Below are 12,264 nucleotides of genomic sequence, written 5' to 3'. Positions count from 1 at the left end.
GTGCCCAAACTGGAATGTGTGCACATGTGCACGCATGTTGGAGCGGCAGAAACCTGAAGGCTAGCTGGCCGGTGTGCGTGCGTGTACTGGCCACCTAGTCTTTGGGTTTCCAGTGGACACCTGCACTGGAAAACCAGCTGGCGCACTGGAAACCAGAAGAGCACTGGCAACAGTACACATGCCCACAGAGGGCTCTGCGTGCCACCTCTGGCATGCGTGCATAGGTTTGCCATCACGGCCCTAGATAGTTTCACAGTACTAATTTACTTTTTAATTCTCTTCCAAAGAGAATGACCTCAGTTACTTCTCTTTGATCCAAACAGCAGAATGCATGCATATTGTGTTAAATATATAATGGGTTTCCAAAGTAAGAAGATTTAATTGACCCTGATTACACTTCAACCTCCCAAATTTGATTCTCCTGCAGTGATAACATGGAAAGGGAAAGGAAATTATAGAGTGCTCTGCCTACAATGAGAAATAGAAGAAAATATATCAGGACAGATTGAAGTATGTTTGAAAAGTGGAGCAGAACTTTCTGATGGGCTCAAAACCTGGGCCTGAAATTTACCATGCTTACAAACTGTCAAACAGACAAACTGTCAAGAATTACTAAGTTGTATATAATTATAAAAATAAAGAACAAGGAATCTAGGATGTCACTTCAAGCATTGGAGCAACAAGCATAGAAGAAGGAGGCTATAAAATGAAGGGATTCTTTTTACGGATACAGTCTGGTTCTCATAACAACACATATTTGAGTAAAGAAAAGATTCCAATAAACAACAATTCTAAAATAAATAATTCACTGAATGTGGGGTTGTAATCATGGGAAGCCATTCCTGCCAGCAGTTGGCTTTAAGCTTGATTGCAATCAATGGGACTTGATTACATGATTGTATGAGTGTTGGACTGAAACCTTACCTCTGCATTTTTCTTTTATACTGTTTTTAATCAAACATATACCTGTAAGAAAAATAACAGACTTTTAAACACATAGCCCAATGACTGTATTACAGACAGGTAACTTTTCTATGGAGCTGCAGTTATGTCTGTAAAAAATTTATTATTAAAGTTGAACTAATTCAGTTTGATTCAGAACCAACTGCTTAATTTGAGATGCTTTTAGATTAAAGATTTCATTAAAAAAAAAAAACCTCCATAAACTAGAATAAGGGCCACTTGATCTGTACTGCAAAATTCCAGACAACCATTACATGGAAACAAAAAGATCTTGTGTGTGGGAGGGAAATCAACATTTTGCTATTCTACAATTTGCTATGGTTATTTCTCATGATAGGATCGATTATTGTTGTGAATTTCATCAAAATCTTCTTCAAAGCAAACCAAAAGTTATAGATATTTTAAACAGATTTTAAAGGGTGCTACTTGAAAACCAATGTATTCTTTCTATGAAATTCCTTAACACTTTAGACCAGTGTTTCTCAACTTTAATGTTTGTCAACTTTAAAATGAATGGACCTCATCTCCCAGAATTCCCCAGGCATATATGACTGCCAGGTATGTTTAAATTAACATATAAGCTGAACAATTTTCTTAGGTAATAGTGCAAAATGTAAAGGCTGTTACTTTCATATTAATTAGGCTGTGGGAAAAATACAAGGTAAAGTATTTTCCATCCTTCACCTTTTCTGTTCAAGCAAAATCAGACATAAAAGAGAAATCATGCTTGTACTTTTACACTGATTACAAGTGTGTTCTCTGTGTAGCATCAACACTAATAAAAGAATAGGTGAAAGTGTTTGGTCTTTGTGAAGTTTTAAGCCCATATTACTAATGGCAGTGAGAGGGATAAACAGTTCTGGGATTGACAGAACAGAATACTGTTAAATCAACATATAATTCGGGTGGTGGTGGTTTTGCAAGGGCAATCTAATCCTGCACACATGCAAATGGAGTGTTGTGCACTTGCCTGCTGCTCGTATGGCCCATTTATCAACAGGCCATGAACCTGTAACCATCTGAGGACTGGGATTTGGAGACCCCTGATCTACAGCTAGAATTTTCCCATAGTTATTCATAGTGGTATGTTGGAAGGAAACAAAGGGACTGGAACCTACCTCTATATATGTAGAGGTTTGTCTCCAAATCAGGGGTGAAATCTAGCAGGTTCTGACAGATTCTGGAGAACTGGTAGTGAAAATTTTGAGTAGCTTGGAGAACCGGTAGCAGAAATTTTGAGTAGTTCAGATAACCGGCAAATACCAACTCTGGCTGCCCCAGAGTGGGGTGGGAATGGAGATTTTGCAGTATCCTTCCCCTGCCACGCCCACCAAGCCACGGCCACAAGCCACACCATGCCCACCAAGCCACGCCCACAGAACCGGTAGTAAAAAAACATTATTGCCCCACTGCTCCAAACATTTATTGTTCATTGCTTATTTGTAACAGTGCTCTTCAAATAAACAGTTGGTACTCATTGCTATTGTACAGCAGCCTTACTTCACAGTTAGCAGCTTCGTCGCCTCCCTCCCTCTCTTATTCATACAGATTTTATTTATCACTGTTTTATTGTGCTAACTCCTTTGTTACCCTATAGAAAAGAAAGGAAAGAGAGAAAACTATCTCTTTTCTTAGCCTCTTTGAAATCCGGCACCTTGGTCATACTTTTCTATATTGACTTTTGACCTGACGTTTCCAAATCTGCTTAGTCCTTTTCACCAGATTCACCAGATTCACAAAATCTGTCTGCAGAACTACCTTTTGGACCCTGTTGGTAGCTTTTCATCTACTGTATTTTTTGGAGTATAAGACATACTACCTCCCTAAAAAAGTAGGTGGAAATATTTGTGCGTCTTATACACCAAATGTTGCTGAAACCCTGCCCATCCACTGGCACCGATTTGCCCTGCCTGGAACCAGCTGAAAATGCAATGCGTGGAAGCCAAAAAATGGGGTGTGCGGAGGCTGAAAATGCAACAAGCGAAGGCCAAAAATGCAACCCATGGTGGTGGCAATCGGTGGCGATGTTCTGTGGTGAGCCCAGCAGCCTGGAACAGGTCTAAAATGGAGTATGCGGAGGCTGAAAACGCAATGCACGGAGGTGGAAATGGGCTGTGGTAATCCCTGCAGCCTAGAACAGCTGATTGGCAGTATTCTGGGAGGCCAATCGAATCTCCAATCAGCTGCTTGTGCTGAATCAGGCTGTGATAATGTGCTGAAGTTGACCAGGCTGTTTGTTGTTTGCTGCAAGGACGTTAGCCAGATGAATACCGATGGATGCTGGTAGGCAGAGGCAGCATTTTTTTCCTCTCCCCAAAACCTAATGTGCATCTTATACTCCAGAGTGTCTTATTTAACCATGTCAGGTCCTGCTTAGCTTTTCAAGCTCAGCTGCTGTTACATTTGTGCTGCAATTTCTGAGGGCATATAATATAATAATATAACAACAGAGTTGGAAGGGACCTTGGAGGCCTTCTAGTCCAACCCCCTGCCTAGGCAGGAAACCCTACACCATTTCAGTCAGATGGTTATCCAACATTTTCTTAAAAATTTCCAGTGTTGGAGCATTCACAACTTCTGCAGGCAAGTCGTTCCACTTATTAATTGTTCTAACTGTCAGGAAATTTCTCCTTAGTTCTAAGTTGCTTCTTTCTTTGATCAGTTTCCACCCATTGCTTCTTGTTCTACCCTCAGGTACTTTGGAGAACAGCCCGACTCCCTCTTCTTTGTGGCAACTCCTGAGATATTGGAACACAGCTATCATGTCTCCCCTAGTCCTTCTTTTTATTAAACTAGACATACCCAGTTCATGCAACCGTTCTTCATATGTTTTAACCTCCAGTCCCCTAATCATCTTTGTTGCTCTTCTCTGCACATTCAGTTTTGATAGTGTGGATCTAATCCGCAACATTGTCCATTTCCTATGTCCTCCATGGCCATCTTGATTTTGAGAAGAGTCTGGCCCGGTAGGTACTGCTAGGCAACATCAGGGTTTTGCTGTAGTGGGAAGTAGAAAAAACCAACTTGGAAGAAGTTCTTTTCAGTTCATGTCTTCCCTTTTCTTGCCAAGAAAACTACTAATTTTCATGGAATTATGAGTTGAGCTTGACCTAGGAGTCTTTGCTTTTTGTAGAAGGAATAAACTGCAACACTAAAGTTATCATCAGTACTAAATGAAATCATATTTTTAATACTTATTAATTCAGTCTATCTTCTCAGACTGAAATGAAGTTAACTTGTGAAATAAATGACACTTTGCTAGAGTCCTCCACCCCACCCTCTGACAGCACAGCTCTATGAAAAATGTTATGATTTGACTTATGATGCCACCGCATTACTCTGAAGTATCCCTATCCCTGCCTTTGCTACCATTTCCTATTAGGCGTCTTGTCATACTCTGTGTCTATCATTCATTATAGTTGATGGGTCAATAGTGGGAAACCATCACTCTCTTGCTGTTCTCTGGTGGATTTTATCTTAGGCTTTTTGCATTCAATCATGCCTAATAGCTCTTCTGGCACAAATTCAGAAAAGTAAACAACATAGTGTTTTTTTAAAACCCTTTATTTATTTATTTTTAAAATGAATATATTTGCATTGGCTAGAATGGGAAGTGTCAAAAATGAGGCTGTGCATAATAATGCATTCTCCCATTTCAAAAGTATTTTTAAAGTTTTAAGAGTCTCTGCTAAGAATTTAACTCCTCCCTAATAAATTAAGTCCTCCTTTTTGAGACATACATTTTTGGCTAACAACAACAAAATAGCAACAACAATAATGACACAATAATAAATATTCTTTGCCTAAAAGCATGAACTGGTGGGAGCACAAAATAGACAAAGTAATAGAAAATGAAGACACTAAAGTGCTCTGGGACTTTAGCATTGAAACAGGAACCTGTAATAAAATATCCCAGATGTAACAATTGTCAATAAGAAAGGCAAAAAAAAAAAAATCTGGATAGTGGATATGGTAGTACCTGGAGAAGGCAGGGAGAAAGGGAAAGAACTAGAAAATATAAGAAAATACAATGACCTGCAAATAGAAATAGAATGACTATAGCAAAAGGAAGCAGAGATGTGACTTGGGTGCAATCCCAAAACAACTGGAGCACCACTTGAACGTCATCGGCATTGACAAAACCATCGCCAGTTAATTGCAAAAGGTATCCTTAATTCAAATAGCTTACAAATAGTGACAATAACACCACCAAACAACAATATAGCCTATCTGAAGTTCATGAGAAAGACTTGATAGGTGGACAAAAATGCCAAATCCAGTTTAAACATCTGGCTAACTGTTTGATAATGACAATTTATGTTTAGCACAGAGATCAAAACAGCAATGGATCATTGTATCTTTAGAGAGATAACATTCCAATATTTTAACAAAAATCACTCCAAATTTGGCAAATCGCTGTATTTATTTATTATTGGTAATTTTTTTCTCATGATAGATATATTTAAGGTAATAGATATATTTAAGTAATAATAAATATTTTTCAACTACCCAGAGTACCTTTTTAGAGTGAGATGGATGGTTTATAAATTTTATTAATAAATAAAAATAAATATTAAATTAAATAATGGGACAAATCTCTACTCTGCCATTGAGAGTGCGATTCAGGCTTACTATATTTAGAAAGGTAAAGGCTTCCCCTGCCAGTTGTGTCCAACTCTAGAGGGCGTTGCTCATATGCATTTCTTAGCCGAGGGAGCCAGTGCTGCTTGAAGTCACTTCCGTGGTCATGTGGCTGGCATGACTATATGCTGAAAGTGCACAGAATGCTGTTACCTTCTCACCAAAGTGGTACCTATCTATTTGCTTGCATTTTTACATGCTTTCAAACTGCTAGGTTGGCAAGAGCTGGGGCAAGTAACAGAAACTCACTCTGTCACGCGGTACTTAGGTCTCAAACTACCAAACTTGTGGTTGACAAGTCCAGCATCTTAACCATATATTTGCTCTGCAGAAAAACCTCTTTGGAAAGAGGCAATGTGGAAGAGGGGTGGAGGGTCTCTGGTTTCTAATAAAAGAAGGTGCTGTCCTCGCTTCAAAAAAAAAATTCTGTTTCCACTTACAGACCGAAACCCAAATAAATATATTTGAAGTTCTGGATTCAGTCTGCTTTTTCAAGTTTTTTAAAAAGGGATCAATTAGAAAGCAAGGTGGAGAATGATTGTTTCAAAATTAGGCAGTATTGCTCTAGATTTAATAGTGCATCTGCTGTAAAGCAATGTCCCTATTCCTAAGAGATGTAATGATTTGATTCAGAAATATCTACCCTTTGTTTCTTTTCCCCCACTACATGTTTAGATTAATTAAACAGACAATTTAATTTAGAAATATTTATGATGGTTAGCACTTGTGTTTGTCAAGTAAAAAAAAGTCTTTTTAGCTTTTTGTGTATCTCATGGAAAGTTCAGAAAAAATGAGTAGGGTTTACAAAACCAGCCAGGAATTATATGATAAGTAAAGGTAAAGGTTCCCCTCGCACATACGTGCTAGTCATTGTCAACTCTAGGGGGCGGTGCTGTCCGAAGACATCTCCGTGGTCATGTGGCCGGCATGACTCAACACCAAAAGCGCACGGAACGCTGTTACCTTCCCACCAAAGGTGGTCCCTATTTTTTCTACTTGCATTTTTACGTGCTTTCGAAACTGCTAGGTTGGCAGAAGCTGGGACAAGTAACGAGAGCTCACCCCGTTACACGAAAGCACTAGGGATTCGAACCGCTGAGCTGCCGACCTTTCGATCGACAAGCTCAACGTCCTATATGATATGATATGATATATATGATATGATAAGTATACCTATTTTAAAATTAAATTTTGATTAAAGGAGAAATTCATTCCAGATGCTAAGTTTTTAATGGCTTTAATTTAGTGTTACTTTTTGTAAATCACCCAGAGTCCAATGGGGTGGCTAGATTAAATCTGACCTTAATAAATTAATATTTAAAGTCCTCTAGTGTTCTTTAGCATTTTAACAGCCAATATATGGTTATCAAAATATTATTATATTCCTTCTGCCCCCTTTAGGGTAGATAAGAGTAGGATGCAACTGTGATCAAAATAGAGTCTACATTTGATAAAACCATTGGATCCATCAAACATTACTAGAATATTGCTATAAACATAAACTTGTTTTAGTAATTTGGAATCTGCAAGCATTTTTGCAATGTCAGGATTGTAAACCCCATTTACAAAAGCCAAAAGCCATATGCCCGTGATGGCGAACCTATGGCATGTGTGCCAGAGGTGGCACGCAGAGCCCTCTCTGCTGGCATGTGCGCCGGCGCCCCTGATCAGATATCTGTGGCATTTCTGTTTCCCTGCAAATGACAAACGGAAGCTCAAGATAGAAAAAGATCTTACCTCTTGTCGCACTACTGGTGTTGGGATGCCCCGCCTCCCACTGGCCAACTGGTCTTCAGGTTTCTGCTGAGCATGCCCGCATGTCTGAGCGCATGTCCACACATGCGCACGTTCATGCATGTCCATGTGTGTTCATGCATGTCCGCACGCATGTGCACCTTTCAGTTTGCGCATGCGCACCTGTGCAGTTTAGTCATTCAGTGTCTAAAAGGTTCACCATCACTGCCATATGCCATCAATACTTCAGTCTACTTAATAAGCACGTATTTTCTACAGAACTGCTATAAATGTATTTACAAAGAGATTTGCACTGTTAGTGCAGATGTTAAATATGAAGTAATGGAAGTTAAAATCGCTTATATTTTTAATTGATATCCATTATAAATTATCATAATAAGCTAATAAGATCCAAAGCTAGATTAATCACAAGTAATTGCTACAGAGTTTAATGAAGCTTATGTTTTAGCATTTTGATTTACATCCCATTTTAACACAACTCAAGACAGAATACATCATTCCCCTGCCTTCCTTTTTATCCACAACAACAACAACAGCCCTGTGAAGTAGGTTGGGCTGAGAGAAAGTGATAGATCCAAAGTCTGCCAACTTGTTGTGCCGAAGAAAAGAGGATTAGCACACATGTTATTCTAGTTTCTACTCCAGCATCTTAACTACCACAATGCATTGACTCTCTCATTTTTAGGATATTTGTGCAACAACAGCAGTTCCAAATAGTTTGCATCATGCATTTAAATGTCATAGTTAGAAGAAATGAGGGCTCCATTTTTCTTTAATTTATTGCAAAGTGTAAGAACTTTGGCTCAAATGAAAGATAAATAAAATGGATGGAATTTCTATGAAAATTTAAAATTTACATTCAAAACTGTTTCTTTAATGTAAATAACTTAAGAAATAATTTGAAAAGGAAGAAGGAATAGGAAATATGCAGGCAGTCCTTGACTTACAATCATTCACTTAATGAAGTTACAACAGCACTAGAAAAAGTGACTTACAACTGCACATGTAAGCCTACCCACCGTCACATGATCAAAATTTGGGTGTTTGGCAATTTAGCAAGTATTTATGATGATTGCGGTGTCCCAGAGTCATTTGATCACCATTTGTGACTTTCCCAGCAGCCTTCCAAAAAGCAAAGTCAATGCAAGAAGCAGGTTTGCTTAAGATCCATGTTATTAACAACAACAAATGATTTGCTTATCAACCATGAAAAAAAAATGGGCGTGACTCACTTAACAACTGCCCTGCTTAACAATGGAAATTCTGGTTTTAATTATGATCTTAAATCGAGAACTATCTGTATCAGTGTTTTTCAACTTTGCAAATGCAAGATGTGTGGACTTCCAGAAATCTCCAGCCAGAATGCTTGCTGAGAAATTCTGGGTTCACATATCTTCAAATTGCCAAGTTTGAAAAACACAAAACTCTATGTTGTGCAATCCAAAAATGTGCCAATCTTGTTCCATGGCTCAAAACTTTTTTCAAGAGAAAAATGTCTGAAGAATGTAAGTAAATCTGCCTTTGCCTGGATGAATAATGATAAGTATCATTTGCATCGGTGTCTTACCAGACCTATCAGTCAGTAAAGGAATGTTTCTAACATCCTGTCATATATGCTTCCTGAAATGAACATCACTCAAATAGAATAGGCTGACATTGCCAGCTATGCCTAGTTAAATATTACTTCAATGAATTCAGCAGTTTTCAAAACGTGCTTTGTATGAAATAAACTTGAGGTTGCTCAAAAGCGCATTAGGGATTTGTCAATAAAATTACAAATTTACTGGACAAATTCATATAAAAGATATAACTTGAAAGGAAGGCTCTTGGTCAGGGTAACCCTGTATTTGAAGCAGTGGCCACATCTGCATTTTAAAAACATGTGAAAATCCATCCAAAATGTTTGTTATTTGCCATTTCTTAGTTTTGTCTTTTTTCTGGATAGATATGCACTCTTTTTGACCAAATTTAGAACCACTAAGAGGGTGAGTGCCTCTATGTGGAATGCAGATCTAGCTTTACTCTAGTATTAGTTTGTTTCATTTATTATTTTTCCTTTTTATCATGCTATTATAAGTCTTAATAAATATATTTTCCATTACACTGGATTTGTACAATATTTATACAATATTGATTAAAATTATGGTACACTTGAATTTAAGTGAAGCAACAAAGATGAGACTTGTGGAAAAGGAAGAGTGAGCTGGTTTAATAGAATGGCTAAATGCAAGCAAAATGCAGGGAGAGGAAGTATGGCTGGGCATATAAGCCATCTGTGAATGTAGCATTTAAGGGGATGTCAGATTAAGTAAAATGCTGGGAAGGTAGACAGGTGGCTAGGGCCCAGATCATGCAGAGGAAGACAAAGAGGGGAGAAGGGAGTGAAAGTCCTCAGCCTCCCCCTACTAGCCTCATGAAGTCTCTTCCAGATTTTCTTCAAAGCTGGAATAAACTAACAAGATTTTGGACTGGCTGGAGCACAGCAGATCTGGAAAAGTCTGGGTGAACTTCTGAACCACAATTCCTTTTCTGCTGAAAGTGCTGACTGGAGCTACTTATTTATTTATTTATTTATTTATTTATTTAAATTTTTATACCGCCCTTCTCCAGAAGGACTCAGGGCGGTGTACAGCCAGGATAAAAAACAGTAAATATACAAAGTTAAAAATATCAGTTTAAAATACCTATTCAATAGTGGCCGAATTAAAACCGTCAGATTGACCAACCTAAAATACCCCATATAAAATTACAAAAGATTAAAAAATTTAAAATTTAAAATTTAAAAATTTAAAAAATCTTATACTTATCCTCTCTTTTCTTTCTCTCCCCCCACCCTGTAGGCAGGATGAGGGGGATTTTTGTTACTTTAGAAAGGGATAGAATATTTTTTTAAACTCTCTTCTTGGTCAGTGAGAGAGAGAGAGAGTGTGAGAGAGAGTTGATAGGCTTATGGCATTCCCTGTCTGTTTACAGTATTTCATGGTCTGCTGAAGACAACTGAAAATCAGCTTCGAAGTGATTCTGAGAATGGGAAACAAAACAGAAAGTGTTACATGTGCAGAAGTGTTTTAGTTCTGGGCTTTGGAATATGCCCTAGACTCAGTGGTGGGATTCAGCCAGTTCGCACCACTTCGGGAGAACCGGTTGTTAACTTTCTGAGCAATTTGGTGAACTGGTTGTTGGAAGGAATCATTACGGCAGAGAACCAGTTGTTAAAATTATTTGAATCCCACCACTGCCTAGACTTATGTGCAATAAGATGGGAATTTGGGGCAACAAATCTTCCATTAATACCGGTATAACAAGCCTAAATACTGATTTCATGTTAATAACATTGTTAACAGAGACATTGTGAAATATATTTTCAATTTCCACAAGGTAGGCTGCATAAATAACCTCACCCCTCCAATCCTCAAGGGAACTGTCAACCAAGCAAATAAGATTTTATTGTGGCTGATGTAGACTGTGGCTTAAAATATGTTCTCTCAGTCGGATTCCATTAAGTATTCCTCTATTTAGTTCAATAATGTAATTAACATTGTGGGTCTCTTGGCCCTTTTTAAAGGAATTATGCACAATGACTCACTTGGGCTTTATGAGAACAAACTCTCCTGACTCAAAATGATTCAATCACTAAAATTGAATCTGGCAGCCTTTGGAGATATATCTAAAGCAGAAGAGCCAGCACTTAACCGGATTTAGGGTCATCCTCAGTGTTTCTCAACCTGCACCAGAAAAGTAAAATAAATAAATAAATAAATAAAAAATAAGAGAATGAGAATATGGAATAAATTATTTTAGTTATAAATCAGAGCCTTTTCCACCATAACATTACTAATGTTTTAAAATACAAAGCAGTATTTAAAATTAAAATCCAACTAAATAGAATAAACATTATGAAGTAGCAATTTGTGATAAAGTAAAATTGAAGGGCAAAGTATATATTATTAATGTATTTATTTCATATCTATATATGTATTCTTTAACATACAAATACTAACCTGCAATTGTTCATGTAATCCAACAGGTTGAATCCATGATCAAGAGAAACTATTAGGTTTTTTAAAAGCATTTAAGTACAAAATATGAAGAAATCTTTGTTATTTGATGAAAATATTGTTATTATTCTTTTATTTAGATAGGATAATGATCATGGGAAAACTTGGTGAATCTGAGATAACTCAGTGGATATGATTTGTATTTAATATTGTAACCCAAGCTCTTGTTTGGAGCAAAAGGTGGAGAATAATTTCTGTATAAATTAAAAAACAAATATGATTTGTGGTATAATGCAGGAAAAGAGTTTCCAAGAATTATTTGCAATAAGAAGGCAAATATCCACGATCCTAACAATCGCCAGAAACTGGGATAAATTGCTTTCATATTTTTTTTATCAGATGACAAGGGGGTCCTTAGTAAAGAAAACTATATTTATAGATCAAGGGCTTGGGAGAGAAGAACACTGCATGATGCCTAAACTGAGGCCATATCTGGACCCCATAAATCACACAAATACTTCACGGCAAAAGAAAGTAGTGTTGTTTTCTCAGTCCTGCTAACTAATGGTTATCCAAATTTCTGTAGCCAGATATGGTAGCCCTAATGTAGGAATTAATCTAGAGACCCCCATCTGCATCCATGTATGTAGCCCAGTCAATGGCAAACACATTGGGCCCAAAACATAGGCAATGAGTGATGGTGTAATGAAAATTCTTCAGTCACTTTTTTGTCCAATACTGCAACCGTAAGAGAAGTCCTTGGTTTTTAACTACTAATGAAACAACACTTGGTTTATATGAGCAGTAATGAATGGGCATTAAGCATTGAATGTAACATTTAACCTAAAAAAATCCTGCTAAACTGAGTTACTTAGTAACATTGACCAATGCTCTAAATTTAAGTTGT

Source organism: Ahaetulla prasina, chromosome 5 (assembly GCF_028640845.1).
Source record: "Ahaetulla prasina isolate Xishuangbanna chromosome 5, ASM2864084v1, whole genome shotgun sequence".
NCBI lineage: Eukaryota > Metazoa > Chordata > Lepidosauria > Squamata > Colubridae > Ahaetulla > Ahaetulla prasina.
Note: the sequence above shows the minus strand (reverse complement) of the source record.